General features: G+C 36.9%; 1 long non-coding RNA gene across 1 annotated transcript; it reads right to left on the reverse strand.

Moving 5' to 3' along the window:
• Positions 1 to 2,876: 2,876 nt before the first annotated feature.
• On the reverse strand, positions 2,877 to 17,898 carry LOC132642477 (uncharacterized). Its single transcript, XR_009583189.1, has 3 exons — positions 17,713 to 17,898; positions 3,837 to 3,903; positions 2,877 to 3,374 (listed from the first exon to the last, which is right to left on the reverse strand). It is a non-coding gene; the product is annotated as an uncharacterized LOC132642477 (long non-coding RNA).
• Between the last annotated feature and the right edge of the window lie 277 nt (positions 17,899 to 18,175).

An 18,175-nucleotide genomic window follows, 5' to 3' on the forward strand; every position in this document is an offset into this window, starting at 1 on the left:
AGTGTGGGCTCCGGATCAAAGGAGCACTCCAAAGTAGCAGAATGGGCACCCTAGGCTGGCGGATCACCACAATAAGCGTTTGTATCTGCGGGCATGAAACACAACCCCCGAAGAAAGGGATCAGTAAGGAATATGTACTGAGTATGTAAGGCATGAAATACAAAAAGCAGAACCATAAACGGAACAACGGTACAAAAGTAAACACATTATCCAGATTACCAAAGTGCTATTTTTCAATCACAAATCGTGTATGCAGATGTCATATGTCAGAAAAGTGCAGACCTAGGATATCTGAATGATTGTTTCCCAAGCACAGATCATATAAGTCGAAGTCATATGTCAGAAGAAGTACAGATCCGGAATGTCAAAATGTTTGCTTTCCAGACACAGATCATGTATGCTGATATCATATGTCAGAAAAAGTACAGAGGGTACAGAATGCCAAAATGCTTACTTTCCAAACACAAACCAAACACATCAGAATCATATATCATATATATGCGTATAACAGATCCCGGCCCTCTCGTGAGGGATGCGGTGAACAGAATCATCATATGCCAAAATCATATGTCATATATGCATGTAACAGATCCCGACCCTTTAGTAAGGGACGCGGTGGACAGAGGCATCAATGCATGTCAGAATCATATGCCATATATGCAGATAACAGATCCCGGCCCTCTGTTGCGGAACGCGGTGAACAAAATCATCATATACCATCCTGGCCGCCACCCCACATCATCATATCATCATATAAATATGTACATATAACAGAACTCGGCCTGCAAGGGAGAGGGACGCGATGAACAATGCAGAGGAAGATGCACGATAACAGAACCTGGCCCGGGGTGCAGTGAATACATACTGAGGCTTGCACGAATAGAGCAATGAGAAACCATATGCACACATATCCCGACTCGATAGATACGTACACTTACCGACCTTTGAGGATCATAGACACGTTCCGGGTCAATCGGAGTTAGTATGTGAAAGTTACGGATATTTTTACCACGAAACTTGCACGAACATTTCAAAGTAAATCCGAAATCTCTTTCGAAAGCTAGGAACATCAAAACTGACAGAACTCTTCAGAAACAAAATTCTTTATGCTTGTCTCGTTATTCATTCATACAATAAGCTCAAATATATCGAGCATACTCATATCGAAAGTGGATAAGAATCATAGACAGACTCGGAAACATATCAAAATATATCAAGAGCTCAACAGAATAATCGAACGTGCTAAATAAGTATACTTACCGACATCTGAGGGCTCAGAAACAAGTTTCGAGTCAATCGGAATTAGCATACGAAAGTTATGAGCTTTTGAAGTACAGAACCTTCTAAAAGCGTTTCAGGAGCCATTTTTGGAAAGTCAAGTAACCATCATATCAAGTATCTTTCGGATATCGTATGGATCAAATCAAGTAGAACTTTTGGAATCTTATGCACGTATCAAAACATATCAAAGGCTCGATGGGACAATTGAATGTATTAACATTTGGAAGGTCAAAACTATAGTCATATCATTTGTTTCTCAAATGCTATTCGGAAACATATTAGCCATCCTCCGGACATCAAGGATACACATCATCAGACATCATGGAATACATATCAAAACCATACAGAACAGCTTATGGGAAATCAAGAACGTTAGCCATCCTAGTGGCTCTAAGAATGGGAATTCCTTTGGAATCATATACACAATGTCTATTCGTTCACAAAGATCATGCCAAAAGAAAGAAAGGGTAAGCCTTACATACCTGGCCCGCTTTCTACGCTAATCCGAACTTAAGTCTTTGGCTTCGCAAGATCTACAACAATATTAACATATACCAAACATTAGCCATAAACACTTAAGAGTCCAATTCCCAAACCAACACTTTTTCTACAGAAATTTCGGCAGCATTTCCCCTGTAAATACAACAACCCCGAGAATTCTACTCGGCCAAAAATACAACAACAATACCAACAATTATTCTAACAATATCCACAATCGATCCAAAACGCATACTAACATTAGCAACTTCTTTCTACAAACTTCAACGACATTTCACTTATGTTTAATTCATATTTGCTCACATACTCAAGTACTAATCCGGAACCATTCAAACAATATTCAAGAACGTTTCAACAATCCGTTCGACATTTCAAACGGCCCGACCGACATACTACCCGAAATCTTCCAAATTCAACAAGAACAATAACAACACATTTCCTTCTTCCAATTTCATGAACTACACCAACAATTCACACACTAACAACATTATTTTTCATAACTACAAGAAGACTACATTCAAATCGCATTAACTTCTAAAAAAACTCTCCAACACTTACAACTTCAACTTGAATCATTAAACCCTCATTATCAATATAGAATCCACAACAACAACAACCAAAACATTAGATAACATAATTGGATCATTATTCCTACACACTCACATATACACGGCCATGACACCATACACACGGCCACCACCTACCTTCCATATTTTCATGATTTTCATTCATTTCTACATACTACAACATATACAATCCTTCCGTAACACATAAGAGAAGACTAATTCTTACCTTTTTCCCTTGATTTTCTTCTTGTCTAGAATTTTGAACTTGCCACCAAAAGTAATTTTCTTGCTTCAACAATTATACCACGTTGAAGAGGACCTTTGAATTAGTGGAAATACTAGAAGAAAATATTTTTTTGGATCAAAGTTTTTGGTCTTCAAGTTTTGGTCTTGTTGGCCGAATGGAGTGGTCTTTTTGTTTCTCAAGGTTTCTTGAACTTTCTTATGTTGGAGATGATAAATGATGACTTAGTCATCTTTTAGCTAGTTATATTAAGCCTTCATTTGGGCTTAAGCCCACACCCTCATGGACGGCCACCTTGGGCCTTTGGTTTCAAGACCAATTTTTTTTTTTTGTTTCTTCCAAGCCCAATTATTTTTCATGACTAATTTGTAATTCATGAAACTAGTTTCCAAATTTCGAATTTTGCCCTTAGTCTTCCTCAATATTTCCGCATCAATATTTTCATGAACAACTTATGTATTAAATAAGATCAAAATATTGCCTTATCTCTTACTAGTCACAATTATCTCAAATTATCCGAATGTGCAAAAATACGGGATATAACAGATTGCCTACTGCTGCTGGTAACACACCTGCCTCTCCTAAACCATTCAACAGGTCAAACAGTCGGACCATAACATCTGACAGCACTGGGTAGCAATAATATTTAGCGAAGCTGGTGCAGCAGCCCCCCGGCCCCTACTTCTGCCATGGCCCCTGGCCTGGCCTCCTCCTCCACGAGCTGTGACCCCAGCGGCCTGCTCTGGTGTTGCGTTCGTTGCTGCATTCGCACGAGTCCTCACCATCTGTGAGAGATTAGAATGAAAGTCAGATACCAATTGGAATCAAGTAGCATGAAATTTTTTTTTAAAGCTTCCTAGTGTCCCATAGCCTCCCGAAGATAAGTACAAATGTCTCTGTATCGATCCGCAAGAATCTACTAGACATGAGTGATACCCACACTAGTCCTATAGTGGGCGATCCAATCCCTTAACCCGTTATCTAGCCAATTTCAATTACTTAAATCAATTATAAAACATTACTCATGAATAAATGATAAAAAAAATCTAGCAATAATATAAATAACTAACAAGTGCGGAAATATAGCTATTACATCCCCAAAATCTAAAAGTCATCGTACAAAGACTCTAACTAACAATGTCTAAAGCGAAGAGATAACTGTCTAAAATAAAAAAATGTCTGAGAAGAAAATAGACATCTGAAATAAAGAAAGATACTCAGGCGGCATGGCACAGATAGGAGCTCACCCTCTGATCTTGGTAACGAATGACCTCAACTAGATGCGAGGTCTGGAAGACGTCTTTGGCTCAAAATCTGCACTCAAATAAAAGTGCAGCAAGTGCAGGTCAGTAAAACAACACGTACTGGTAAGTATCATAGGCCGACTAAGATTAGTATCATGCACAAATACATAAAATAAATGGAATAGGCAGACAGGCATAACAAACATGAAACGACAACAAGTATCCTCGACCAGTCCTCACTCAGAAATGAACCACCAATCATCAACAAAGAACATCGCTAGACAGACCAAATGTAATGTAATAAATGATCAAATATCACATGTATGTACACATGCTAAATGGTAATGTTTCCCCCAAATAGCCATGACCTGTAGAGGATCCATGGTGTCCATGTACCACTCTTTTCGGAACGGACCTCGAACCACGAGCTCATAACTAGGCTACATCGTCACCCCCTGTCAAATGTGCCTTAAGAGATGTATATGTCCCATCCCAATTAATTATCAATAAATTCCTCATAATCACATCACAATAATAGCTCAAGAATACGTATCAAGTCAACACCAATGAAGTATAATCAAATAACACAAGTCACAATAAGACTCACAAATAATCTACTCAATGATAATATAATATGTAGCTATCTCAATTCGTCTCTGAAGGGTATATGAACACCTCCCTTTCAAGGGTCTCAAGAATACAATTCAAGTTTATCAACCTCAACAATGGAGAATCACTTCACAAAATTTATTCATACAACTAACAATGATCACCCAAACTCAATGTCCGATGACCTAGACATGCTTTCTCCCATAAATTTTACGACATATACAACCAACTAATCAAAGTCTAACTCAAGTAAACTGTAACCTACCTCAAAGAAAATTTAAGCAATCGTATCACTTTGCAGTAGTCTTTCCCTTTCACAATGCCTCAGAACATTCAAAGTCCAGAAATCATAATGCTAAGTAAGTAATGAAGTATTTACTCAATAATAATAATTTGGGGAAGACAACCCCTCCACTTCTATCCTTAATCAATGGTTCACTTTCCTTAGGAACATATTCATCCTAATTCTAGTCTCAACAATCATATTAACTCCATTTATGGGTTCTATAATCAATTTAACCCTACAAATCTGATTTTAGCCAAAGTTCTCATTTTTATTGGAACCCTAGGTCTCAACAAGCAATTTTCATCACTGAATAACCAGTTCTAATCCTAGGAAGTGATAATCTCGACTCTTCGTTGATTAAACAACATTAAATAACAATAAATAATAACCAATTAGTATTCTAGAGTTTTCTTGGTGTTTGTGTTCTACCCTTCAATTCCGGTTAAGGGTCTTTTGATTGAAACAAGAATCTAATATGAACATTAAGCGAAGAAAGTTAGTGATTAAGGCTTACATTTGATGGGAATAGTGCCCTAGCCTTAGAAATTCGCCACTATGCTCTTGGGAATTGATTTGGAGATTACGAGAAGTGTGGGCACAAAACAACTACTTAAACTAGTCATAAACTTAAGTGGGCTTCATTGCAGGGACCAAAGTCTCGCTGCAATGGACTCGTTGCAGCGAACGGGGCCTTCGCTGAAATGAACCCTGGGATTTTCCCACCCTTCGTTGTAGCGAACCCAATCTTCGTTGCAACGATCTCGCTACAACAAAGAATCATCGTTGCCAGGAGGCGTCGTGAACCGGTGAGCACGAAAATTCCAACATTTTTATACTTAATCTATTAAAATCATTCTAAGGCCCTATGAACACAAGCCAACAAACAAACCAAGTTAAAAACACATCACATAGTCACTTACAAGTCATAATACACAACATACAACACAACCAAATTATTTAGGTCCGCTCATTTCTAGCCTCGGAAAAGTACTAGCAAGGATATTATGGTAAAAGCACGCATAACAACCAAGCGGGTCTTTACAAAAAGTGTGAAATCATTCATAAAAAAATTCAAACATTTTTCATTCATGTCTGAAAGAATTGCAGACAACATTGAAATGTGGCAGGTGTATTGCACAAAACAAATGACATTCTCCTGTAGGCATTTGTTCCATGGGAACATATGAAAGTTGTCTTATCCTGATCTTCTGGTGCAATTGGTATCTGGATATAACCTGAATATCTATCAAGAAAATAATAAAAAGCATATCGTGCTACTCTTTCCAACATTTGATCAATAAAAGGTAAAGGAAAATGATTTTTTCTGTTGGCATCATTTAGAAACCTGTAATCAATACAAATTCTCCATCTGGTAACTATTCTTGTAGGTATGAGTTCATTATATTCATTTTCTAGACTATCATACCTCCCTTTTCTGACACTATCTGAACAATATTTATCCCAAGGTTGTCAAGAATGGGATAAATGATACTTGCCCCTAGAAGTTTTAATTATGTCATTTTGACCACTTCTTGCATTCCAGGTTCAATCTACTTTGAGGTTGAATTATTGGTTTGTGTTATCCTCTATGAAAATTCTATGCGTACAAATAGCTGGATTGATCCCTTTGATATCTGCAACAGTCCATCATAAGGCCCCTTTATGTGCTTGTAGTACTGCAGTCAACCTATTTTCTTGTTCTACAGTCAAAGAAGATGAAACAATTCTTGCTCAAGATAAACATATTTTAAATGAGATGGGAGAGTTTTAAGTTCAATTTTTATTGAACTATTTCTTGTTGCATCTCATCATCTTCAGAATCTTTTTCCAATAATTCAGCTTCTTTTTTGTCGTGGGATCATCATCCTGTGTGGTGCCTGATGTGATGGAGCATCTTTTCATTGGGTCAGAATTTAATTGATCATTTTTTATTTCATCTACAAGATCACTAATCATGTCAATAGAAAAACACAAAGATGATGTCTCATCTTCTGAATATCTTAGTATTTTTTGCATATCAAAAATGACTCTTTTTTATCAACTCTTAAAATTAACTCTCCTTGATGGACATCTATGATTGCTCTACCTATTGTAAGAAATGGTCTACCCATAATCATTGGCTCATTAGGACATTCTTCCATTTTAAGTACTATAAAATCTACGGAGAAGACAAACTTATCTACTTTTACAAGCCCATTTTCAATTATTCCCGTAGGTTTCTTAGTACTTTGATCTGCAAATTGAAGAGAACCGCTTTTATTTCACCAAGATTTAATTTTCTAAAGATATAAAGTGACATTAAATTTATTGAAGCTCCAGAATCACAAAGTGACTTATCAAAACATACTTCTCCCGAAGTGCATGGTATTGTAAAACTATCTGGGTCACCGAGCTTTTAAGGTAACTTATTTTGAAGTATCACGCTGCATTTTTCAGGAACCATTACCATAGAAACTTCTTCTTATTTCCTTTTGTTTGACAAAATTTCTTCTAAAAAGTTAACATATGAAGACATTTGCAATAAAGCATCAGTAAAAGGAATATTAATTTGGATCTGTTTTAAAATCTCCAAAAATTTTGCAAATTGACTATCAAGCTTTTCTCTTTTTATTTTTGTGGAAAAGGAATTGTCACGGGGAGAACCTGGCTGTTTTGGTGTTTTTAAACCAATTTATAATAAATGAACTAGAGTTACAAAAGTTGACAGTTGAGGGTCTTCCAGCATAATAGTGTAATGACCAACCGGTCGTTACAGTTCTTTCATCATTTTTGCCAATTTCTGAGCATTGATTAGCTCGCTTTTAACCCGAGGGAACCGCTAATATGCTTCCCGGGGTGCCTAGACCGAATTCGGGTAGCTTTGGTGAAAATATAGGCTTAAAGTGAAAAATGGTTGACCCAAAGTTGAATTTTGGGCAAACGAATCTTTTTCGAAATTTCGTTAAATCCAAGAGGTCCGGATGGTTATATAGAACTTGTGTGTCTGTTTGATTCAGTTCCTAATGCACTTGGGTGCATTTCGGGGCTTGGGATGGAAATTTGGGATTAAGGCACCGAGGATTGGCTCGGTTAACAAGACCTTCGTTGGGAATTTCGAGGCCACTGGCACGTTCGTAGCGCTTTTTTATATGGGACTATGTGTCTAGTATGTGAGCAGATGGCCTCGGGAATTAGTCAGAAAATCGAATCGAAAGGAAATCTTGGATTAAGTTTCTGGTGTCTGGTGCCTGCTTTAGCGGCACCAGCACCGCGGCAGCGGCACCGCTGGAGCGGTAATCCTGCCGCTATGGCGGTATATGACTTTTAGTCATTATCGCTGAAGCAGCCAGGTGGTCGCTGGGGCGGCACTGCTGGGGCGGTCCAGGTACCGCTTCAGCGAGTGACGGGCAGTTCATAATGTTAATGAAGTGTTAAGAAGCCCTAGACCCTCATTTTAACCCATTTCGATATTTGAGCTTGAAGAAACTGCTCTTAAGGATATTTGGAGGAAAATCTTGGAGGTAATTCCTACTCACTTCTTCATTCGTCCTTTAAACCATAATCATGTTAAGATTCCCCTTTCTCTCTTAATGAACCCAAGGTGGTAAGAGTTGAAAGAGGGTTTGGAAGAATATTGTTCCTAGGATTATAAATGAATAAATTAGTGATTTTTTGTTAGATATTGACTAATTTAGGCTCATTAATCATTGATCTTCCACTTTTAATATTGAATTTCGGATATTTGGAGATTTAGGGTTTATACCCAATTTGGAGGTTTTGTATGAAATCAGTATCTAGGCTAATTATTGAGCTAAATCATCAATTAAGGGTGGGATTATGATTGCCTAGTACTTAATTTGGTATTTTGCCCGCGAATTTTTCGTTTTACCCTTGTGGGCCCGTTTCCCCAATTTCTAGGGTTAAAATGGACCTAGTTGATATCATAGCAATATTAGTATCATTTTTCATGATTTCTAATATAGAATTCAATTATGCTTAGAATACTTTGGTTTTGAGCTTCAGAGGAAGGGCAAGGTAAAAGAGTGACTTGTTGGTGTTGCGGTTCGACAGTCCAGGTAGGTTATAGCTTACCTTTAGTGAGACTTTGTATAGTGAATCACATAATTAGATTATAATGTCGGAAACAACACGTGAACCTTCGGGTATGATGTTGGGATGGATATTGCCTTAGGTTGGGCCCTGAGGTGTGTTGGGACTAGCCACCCGTTATATGTGCTTGATTGTTCCATTTTGATGGTTGATGCCATGTGTAGTTGGTAGATATCGAGTTTTGTCTTGTCGTATTGATTTGGATAGAATCGACATACCCGTAGTTGGTATTTGTACTTGGATATATTGTTGGCGTACCTCGTTGTGGTACTTGTGATATTGAACTTGATCGATTTACATATGCATTGCATGCATCCCTCATATTCATGCATAGCCGATACTCGGTGATGATCCGGTATCGTTGATTTAGCGACACTGATATTTTATAAACTCTTTTACTTGAGTGATTGTAAAAAGGCCGATGTCCGAAGATCCATTCTTGAATTGTTGATTATATGAACTGATATTTGATGAACTATTTTACTTGAGTGATTGTGAGAAGGCCGATGTCCGAGGTTCAATTCCGAAATTATTTATTGTGTGAAACTGATATTTGACAGACTCTTTTACTTGAGTGACTGTGAGATGGCCGATGGCCGATGAGCTATTCTGGCATCGTTGTTGCATGGCCGATTCCGATGTTATTCCGGAATCGTTATTAGTGCATGGACTCCGCGGGTCCCCCAGGGTGGTGTTGGTAAGACTCCCCCTGTGAGCAATTAGCCAAGGTCTTATCTGTCTGCTGGGCAAAGATCCGGGACAGGTGACACTTAGACTTCGCGAGTCACGCTGGGTTGTGCTACCGAGACGTCGATATTTCCGTCCGGAGTACATGTGTACACCACATTTGCATGGCATGGCATCGCATTCATACCATTATTGCACTGCATTGCATTATGACTTGATTGAGATGTTGTGATAATTGGGTTGTGATGATTCTGTTATGATGATGGATTGTGATGATTCTATTGTGGTAATTGGATTGGATCGGATATACACGGACTTGGAATATTTGGGGTTTAGATACTTACATAGGTGATAACGGATACTTGGTTGCGATTATATTATCTCATGCTTGGTTGGTTTATTTGCTTATCTGCTTTATTTTCTTAATTGTGTTAACTATGCTTAGTCGGCCGATGATGCCTACTAGTACTGTTGTTTTTACTGGCCTGCACTTGCTGCATTCGTTTATGAATGCAGAGTATCAGGTCGGATCTACTTCTCTGACCCATGGCTGATCGACTCATCAGCTTCCACTCGAGTTTCCAAGGTGAGCATGGCGTCCGCTGACCTTGAAGACTTTCCTATTATATGTCTTACTTTTATTCCAGAGACATAGATCTTATGTATTAGTACTTCCAGATTGTATTATTCTCCCTAGATGCTCTTGTATTATTCAGACTAGACCCTGGGGGTATTTACTGTCTTCCGCACTTTTTACTACTATCTATCCATATATATAGTGAGACTTACATATTTATTGATTTACGCTACTTAACTTCTTCAATTTATGTATTAGTTCATTGTTGGGATAGGGGTTCGCTTACTGAGGTGGGAAGGTAAGTGCCCGCACGGCCTAAGCAAAATGGGTCGTGACAAATAGTCGCTCCCTTAGTTTACCAACCTTAGGTCCCGAGTTCGAAACCAGGTATTCTCTCCAAAAAAATATTTTTTGTCTTTCATTATACACTACAGCATGCATTAAAAAATTGCAGTTGCAAAATAGCAATAGTTGTACTGTTCCAGCATATTGATCACTCCTTAGTTTATACCCTTAGGTCCCGAGTTTGAGTCTAGGTATGCGTGTTTAAAAAATTATTTTTGTACTTAGATGATCACCTAATTTAAACAAATGATGTACCCAAAGTGATTTTGCTATTTTTGAAAATAAAAGTCACTAAGTGTTGCTATTGTTACAGTTCACTTTTACGATGTTTAAAGGCATAAAAGTTACTAAGAGGTCGTTGGTGCTCTAAATTGGATATTTAATTTTTTAGAGTCGCCACCTAATTTATTCAAAAGGAAAATAAGGAAAACCGGGTTAAAAGATTTTTTCAGACCGAGAAAAAATCTTTCGGACCAGAGTTTGAGGTAAGGGTTCTGGTGATCTCCCAAGGAAGGTTTTAAGCACCTTGGTATTAAGGATCCGTAGAATAAGGTTTACCTACGAGCTTCACTGTGTGGTTTATATAATTATGTTTTTAAATGTTAGGTTTTCCGCAAAAATAGCATTTTTGTGTTCATATCATCATGTTTTGGAAAACATTTGGCAAAAAGTCCCTTTATAATAAGGGGGTTTGGTTTGAAAAAAATCCGCGAAAGTGTTCAACTCACTTTGTTGTTGGACTAGGACAAACCAGGGATTTCTCTCAAGTAGAGTCGCTACTATTCTAGTCCTAACAAGATTGGTTTAGTACTTACGGGTTTTACGATACATATATATAAAAAATATGGGATATATTCCCGTTTTTATACATCTATATAAATCATAAGTATTTCAATTTGAGTCCAGTTTTAATTAAAGCCTATAATTCAACTTAGAGCCTGTTTGGATGGGCTTAAAAAAACAGCTTATAAACTGTTTTCAGCTTATAAGATGCTTTATATAAGCTAAGCCAAATGAGCCTAATTATTTTTGCGGGCTTATTTTAAGCACAAAATGACTTATAAGTTGGTCAGCCAAACACTCAAAAAAGCTGAAAACAGCTTATAAGCCAATCAAAATGGGCTATTAATATTCCAAGTCCAAAATCCGCCAAACAACTCAACTCTTGGCCCAATAGTCTATTTTCAGTCCGCATTTTGGTCCAGTTCAGCCTGTAAAAACATTAATCCTTATCAAAAGATGGTCCAAATATTTTTAGCCCAAAAATCAGTTAAGGCCCATTTCCAAGTGGACTTCCAGGTCCAAATTATACTTCATTGTCGTTTTAGTATAAAACAAAGTGGTTATATTTTGGTTCAAATTTTATTCAACTCATGCCCAAATCTACCGACAAAGAATTACATTTGTCGTTTCCAACATATTAAAACATTAGGCTTTATTCTTTGTGAGAAGCAAATGTGCGATTTTTTTTTTTTTTTAAAAAACAAGCAATACAAAATCTCCATTTGACCAGTTTCATTATTTTCTTTCCCTCAAAATGTAGTTAGTCTAGTATATTGCATTTTTTCACAGCTCATAATTCCAAAGTCTCATTTTTACAAGTGTTTTGAAAAGACAAATAATTTGTTTACTTAAGCACACTGTTTATATCAATTTTTAAGTATAAATCGAATTTTGAAAGAATTTTGAGTTTGTTTTAGATAGGTTTATTTACAATCAGATTAGTAAATAGACTAATCAATTAATCATTACTATACTGATTTCACTTATTAATTTTAGACAGATTAGGTTATAAATAGTAAAGGCCCATAGAGACTTAAACGAAACATCACAGACCCAAGCCCAAGACTGAAATAAAGTAAACAGGCCCATAGGGTCATTTTCTTAAATAAAAATATACCATTGATATACACACCCATGGAGATACTAAAACAGTTACACTCTGTAAATTTCGTGTCGTTTGCATTATGAGTAAACTAATGCAAGCCTAAAGTGGACATAGGAGGGAATTTGATAACTTTAAGTGTATATCCTAAGGTTTTGGAGTCATATGAATCGGCAGAAGTAACTTTGTTGAAGAAATTGGAATTTGAGAGTTTTGGGAAGATTTTGTATCATTTGAGTTATAAATTGCTTAGCATCACCTTTAGGGAAATATATAGGTCCCTTTGGATGGTTAATAAAGTTTTATACAAGTGCCAAGAAGGTTCCATAAGGATTGGACGTGAAACGAATCGAAAAAAAGCATTTTCGCCAAAAATCAGAGTTTGTGGACCAGTTTGCTGTCGCAAATTGAGTTTGTTGGGCATAAAACTGGCCGTAAACTCACCAAAAAGTCTGGCCTCACTGATCAACCACGTCCCTAAGGATAGGAGGTGAGGTGCGGCCGCATATCCAATATCTTGTGCCGCATATCCACAGCAAATTGAGGCGGGAGGGGGGAGGGGGGGAGGGTGAACTTAACACCCTTTTAAGTCCCAAAAGATCCCATTTTTATATCCACCTCCCACACTTATTTCCCCAAATTTTTGGAAGGTTATTTAGAGTTCTTAAAGGTTTCACAATATTCCAAAACCTTGCACACCATCAAAAGAGAAGATCAAACATTAAAACCTCAAGATAATCCATGGAAGGTGATAGTTCTTGTTTCTCTCCAAGGTGGTGATGAGCTTGATCTTGAAAGGGGTTGATTAAGGTGAATTTCTTTCATTATAAGGTATGTTATTCATCCTATTTATATGATTAAGTTGATTTAAAGGTTTAGCAAGTTTTGGAGAGGAAAGAATCATAGAAGAGAAGTCATAAAGTGTTGAATTGAAGTTGATGGTTATAAGGTGAACTTGAAAGGGCATTTTAGACTATTTTGAGACTAAATTGAATATAACTCCTTGAATATGATATTGTGGATATTATTATGGTTGTTTGGGAGTTGTTTTGTAATTTGGTGGAAGTCGATAAAATAGGGGAAGTTCTCCCCAAATTCCGTTAGCTCGCCAATTTCTCTAATTTGAACTTAAGAATGTTTTAAATACTTAACCTTAGTATGAATCCTCTTGGATGTAGATTTGCGGGCTTGGTAGAAGAACGTTAAGTAATTAAGAAGAAGTAAAGGTATGTTAAGGCGAACCCTTTGTTTCTAAAGGCATGATTTCCTTATTGTGAATCCATCTAAGATATCCATGATATCCTATTTCCTAGCAATGCTAGAAGCTCATGATTCTCAAAGTTCTTATGATATTGTTGATAATCATTGTCGTTGATCCCAGCTTATGATAGTTGATCATCTAAGGTAAGATATAGTGATAATGATGATTCCATAATGGTAATCGGAGGTTCACCGAATTTATGTCACTCCAATAGAGTTGTAATGCTTCCTTCTGATTCTCATGTATGCCATATATATATATATATATATATATATATATATATATATATATATATATATATGTAGCTATCCTCTAGCACTGAGCCTATACAGCCGGATACGATATCTATTGGGCACACCACTGCAATTGGGTACGGATAGCACCGAGCCTTGTTATGGCCGGGTACGGAGAAACACCAAGCCTTGCTATGGTCGGGTATGAGAGATACCGAGCCTATACGGTCGGGTATGGTATTACTATGTATGTTAATGTTTTCTTTAGAGAAAGATTAAGTATGCATAGAAGCCGCCCTCTGAGGTATAATTTGATCTCTTCATCTCATGTCGTTCGTATTATTTCATTATGCTGTTATTCATGCTTTACATACTCAGTACATTATTCGCACTGAGGTAGATAGGCACCCGGAACTAACCAACCGAGCACCTCTCTACTACATCTCATAGTCACATATAGATGGGCCACAAGGATAACTCATGAAAACCATAACCTAAAAGAGAAACCATTTCAATAGATATAACCACGTCTATGTAAACATCATAACCTTTGCCCATATGTACAAGCCGACAAGGCTGCCAAAAATGATATACAAAAATATGAACCGAGGAGGTTATGGGATATCTAGCTATGTACATCTATCTACGAGCCTCTACATGGAGTACATAATATCATAAAGATGGGACAGGACCCTGCCATGCCAAAGTATGTACACAAAAGGATAATACCAACTAAACTGCAGCTCCGGATCAAATGGAGCACTTCTATGCAATCGTTAATGAAGCAGCCTAGGGGTCTGGTCCATCTCTCTGTCTACCTACGGGCACGAACGCAGTGTCCACAAACAAAAGGACGTTAGTACGAATAATGTACTGAGTATATAAAGCATGAATAACAACATAATGAAAGAATACGAACAACATGAAATGAAGCGATCAAATTATACCTCAGAGGGCGGCTTCTATGTATACTTAATCTTTCTCTAAAGAAAACATTATCATACATACATACATAGTAATACCGTACCCGGCCATAACAAGGCTCGGTGCTATCCGTACCCAACTGCAGTGGTGTTCACAATAGATATCGTACCCGGCCTTATAGGCTCAGTGCTAGAGGACATCCCCCCCCCCCCACACACATATATATATATATATATATATTGTGCACACCACTGCAATTGGGTACGGATAGCACCGAGCCTTGTTATGGTCGGGTACGGGAAAAAACCAAGCTTTGTTATGGCCGGGTATGAGGGATACCGAGCCTATATGGCCAAGTACGGTACTACTATGTATGTATGTATGTATGATAATGTTTTCTTTAGAGAAATATTAAGTATGCATGGAAGCCGCCCTCTGAGGTATAATTTGATCTCTTCATCTCATGTTGTTCGTATTCTTTCATTATGTTTTTATTCATGCTTTACATACTCAGTACATTATTCGTACTGACGTCCTTTTGTTTGTGGACACTGCGTTCATGCCCGCAAGTAGACAGGGAGACGGACCAGACCCCTAGGCTGCTTCATCAGCGATTGCATAGAAGTGCTCCATTTGATCCACAACTGCAGTTTAGTTAGTATTATCCCTTTGTCTACATACTTGAGCATGGCGGGGTCCTATCCTGTCTTTATGATATTACGTACTCCATGTAGAGGCTCACAGACAGATGTACATAGCTAGATATCCCATAACCTCCTCGGTTAGTATTTTTGTGTATCATTTTTGGCAGTCTTGTCGGCTTGTACATATGGGTAAAGGTTATGATGTTTGCATAGACGTTCTTATATCTATTGAAATGGTGTATCTTTCAGGTTATGATTTTCATGAGTTATCCTTGTGGCCCATCTAGATGTGACTATGAGATGTAGTAGAGAGGTGCTCGGTTGGTTATCTCCGGGTGCCCGTCATGGCCCTCCGGTTGGGTCGTGACAAAAACAGCCCAAAAAGGAAAGCTTTCACCTTCTTGTTTCTTATGCCGCACAAGATTCAAAGGGTTTCCATGATTAACTTACACTCTAAGGAAGTCAAATTTTAAGCCAACTTACACCTGAAAGCTTGAGGAGATAATAAGACTACTACTTCACTTAAACAGACTTCAGTGGACTTAATATGCCTAGATGAACTGCACAATATCCAGTTTTAATTATCTTCTTGGTGGATTAGTGAAGCATGGTTTAAACAAGTATTTCATAAAAGGTAAGTATTCATTTTAACCTTATTGAATAAGTGAACCCATTTTAGACAAACAAAGTGATTAAGTAAGACACCTAACAAGTTATCATTCACTAGATTAGACTAACTTATTTATCAACACAGCAACAAACCATACCAAAAAGATTTGAATGTTTTGAAATAACTCAAAGTGTTCCAGTTTTAAAATCCATAAGCCAATTACATGTTAAACACCCGGTCAAATAGAGATTCAACTGAAACAAAGAGAAGCAACTAGGTGTCTAAGAACAAATTCAGAACCTAAACAAGTCATCACTTAGTTACTAGGTGTGTATAATCTCCTTTTAAAGTTAATTTATTTCAAACAAGACACTAACATATCCATGTGTTAGAACAAATTCTCAATAGATTATGTAAGCAAAATTTTAGCAGTTCATAGACTAAGCCTAATCTTGTAAACAAGTTTGACTACCAATATGTAAGCCATATTGAAGTATAACCTCCCATGAATGTCAATACCAACTTACTGCCCAACTCAAGCCACATTTTAAGCTTACATAGAATCATATAATCAAAGTTAAGCCTTATTTAAAGTGAATACGGTGTGGTCAAAGAATATGGGTCAAACAGAGACCATTATAAAATATCTAAACTTAATTACTTGCCCTTTTAGACAAATTTAGACTATAAATCTTTTATGCAATATTATGAATGACCTAGCATGATTCAGGAACAGGGTTATGTATTTAAAAAGGAAATACTGATTTAAATCACACATAAGGATAAGACCAGCAATCTCTTAACATCCTAGGTTACTGTAAATACTTCCTTAATTACTATAAACCCAATATTAGCATACAATAATTAAGCCAATCAAGAATACATATCTGATTAATATAAACAATATCACATATTAAACCAACATAGACAACAAGAAGTTAACAAGCAACATATATTAAACTAATATAGACAGCAATGCATATTAGACTAACTTAGATAGCAACCAATTAACAAAAAACACATATTAAGCTAATGTAGACAGAAATCAGACCCCAGTTACTAAACTAATCAACATCATCTTAATCTAACTTAAGCAAAATGAACTAGCAAAACTAACTACATTGAAACTAAAATAATACTAAACTAATAACACATAAAGCATAAATTAATGAAATGCAATAAAAGAAAAGATGAGAAATTACTTTTTTATGGTGCAGCCTAGACGAGATTGAACTTTCGAAGACCCCTTTCTTCTCCAAATTCCAACACTCAACCACCAATCAACAAATAACAACACTTAATATTTTAAAACTTTAAATTTAATTCAAAAGTTAAAGGTTTTAAGCAAAGATAGCTAGGAACCCTAGGTATTTGAATTTTTATGCAAATGAGATTTTCAGAAGCTCCAACTTTTTCTTTAAAAAATGCAAATTTGGGGTTATATTTATATAGAACCCCTAAATCATAAAACCCTAATTCTCAAATGATGTGGGACGAGAAAACGTTGCTTCTCCACATTGTTTATATGGCCCAGATTTTAGCAAACTGAAACATATACGGCTAAGATCTACTCAAAGATACTCAAAGAAACAATGACCTCAATCCATGAGGTCTTCAATGAACCAATGAGAAAGCAACATTTCAAACACATGCAAACATAGACCATTAAGATTTGCAGAGCTTTGAGACCGTTGTAATGAAAAAGTAAAGTAAAAATACAAATTTATACCTCATTTGGCTTGATTTTTGATGAAAGAAGAAGAAGCATTAAATGTTTTTCCTCAAAAAGAACCCACCACGACTGTGCCATGCTTGTGGCACTCTGAAAGTTTGCCAAATATGGCGAACCACGTAGGAGAGAGGAAGTCACCTTAAGGCGGCGCTAGGGTTTGAAAACCCTTCAACTGAGAAAATAAGAACAACCCCTTAGGGGTTCATTTGGTTGAAGCCTTTGTGCTTTTATATTTTTGAGTTGTTGGGCCGAGTCAGTCCTTAATGGACTGGACCCGACCACTTTTTTTTTAAAAAAAGGCGGCCCAGTTTTAGACATGTGTATACATGAGATATATACATGTATACGTATATTCATGTGTATATCCATGTATACATGTATATTGGGAGGAGCCTCTCGATTAATTTTAAACAAATAGCTGTACTTAAAAGAATGTCCACTAATTGAACATTTTTTTGCA

Source organism: Lycium barbarum, chromosome 5 (genome assembly GCF_019175385.1).
Source record: "Lycium barbarum isolate Lr01 chromosome 5, ASM1917538v2, whole genome shotgun sequence".
NCBI classification, from domain to species: domain Eukaryota; kingdom Viridiplantae; phylum Streptophyta; class Magnoliopsida; order Solanales; family Solanaceae; genus Lycium; species Lycium barbarum.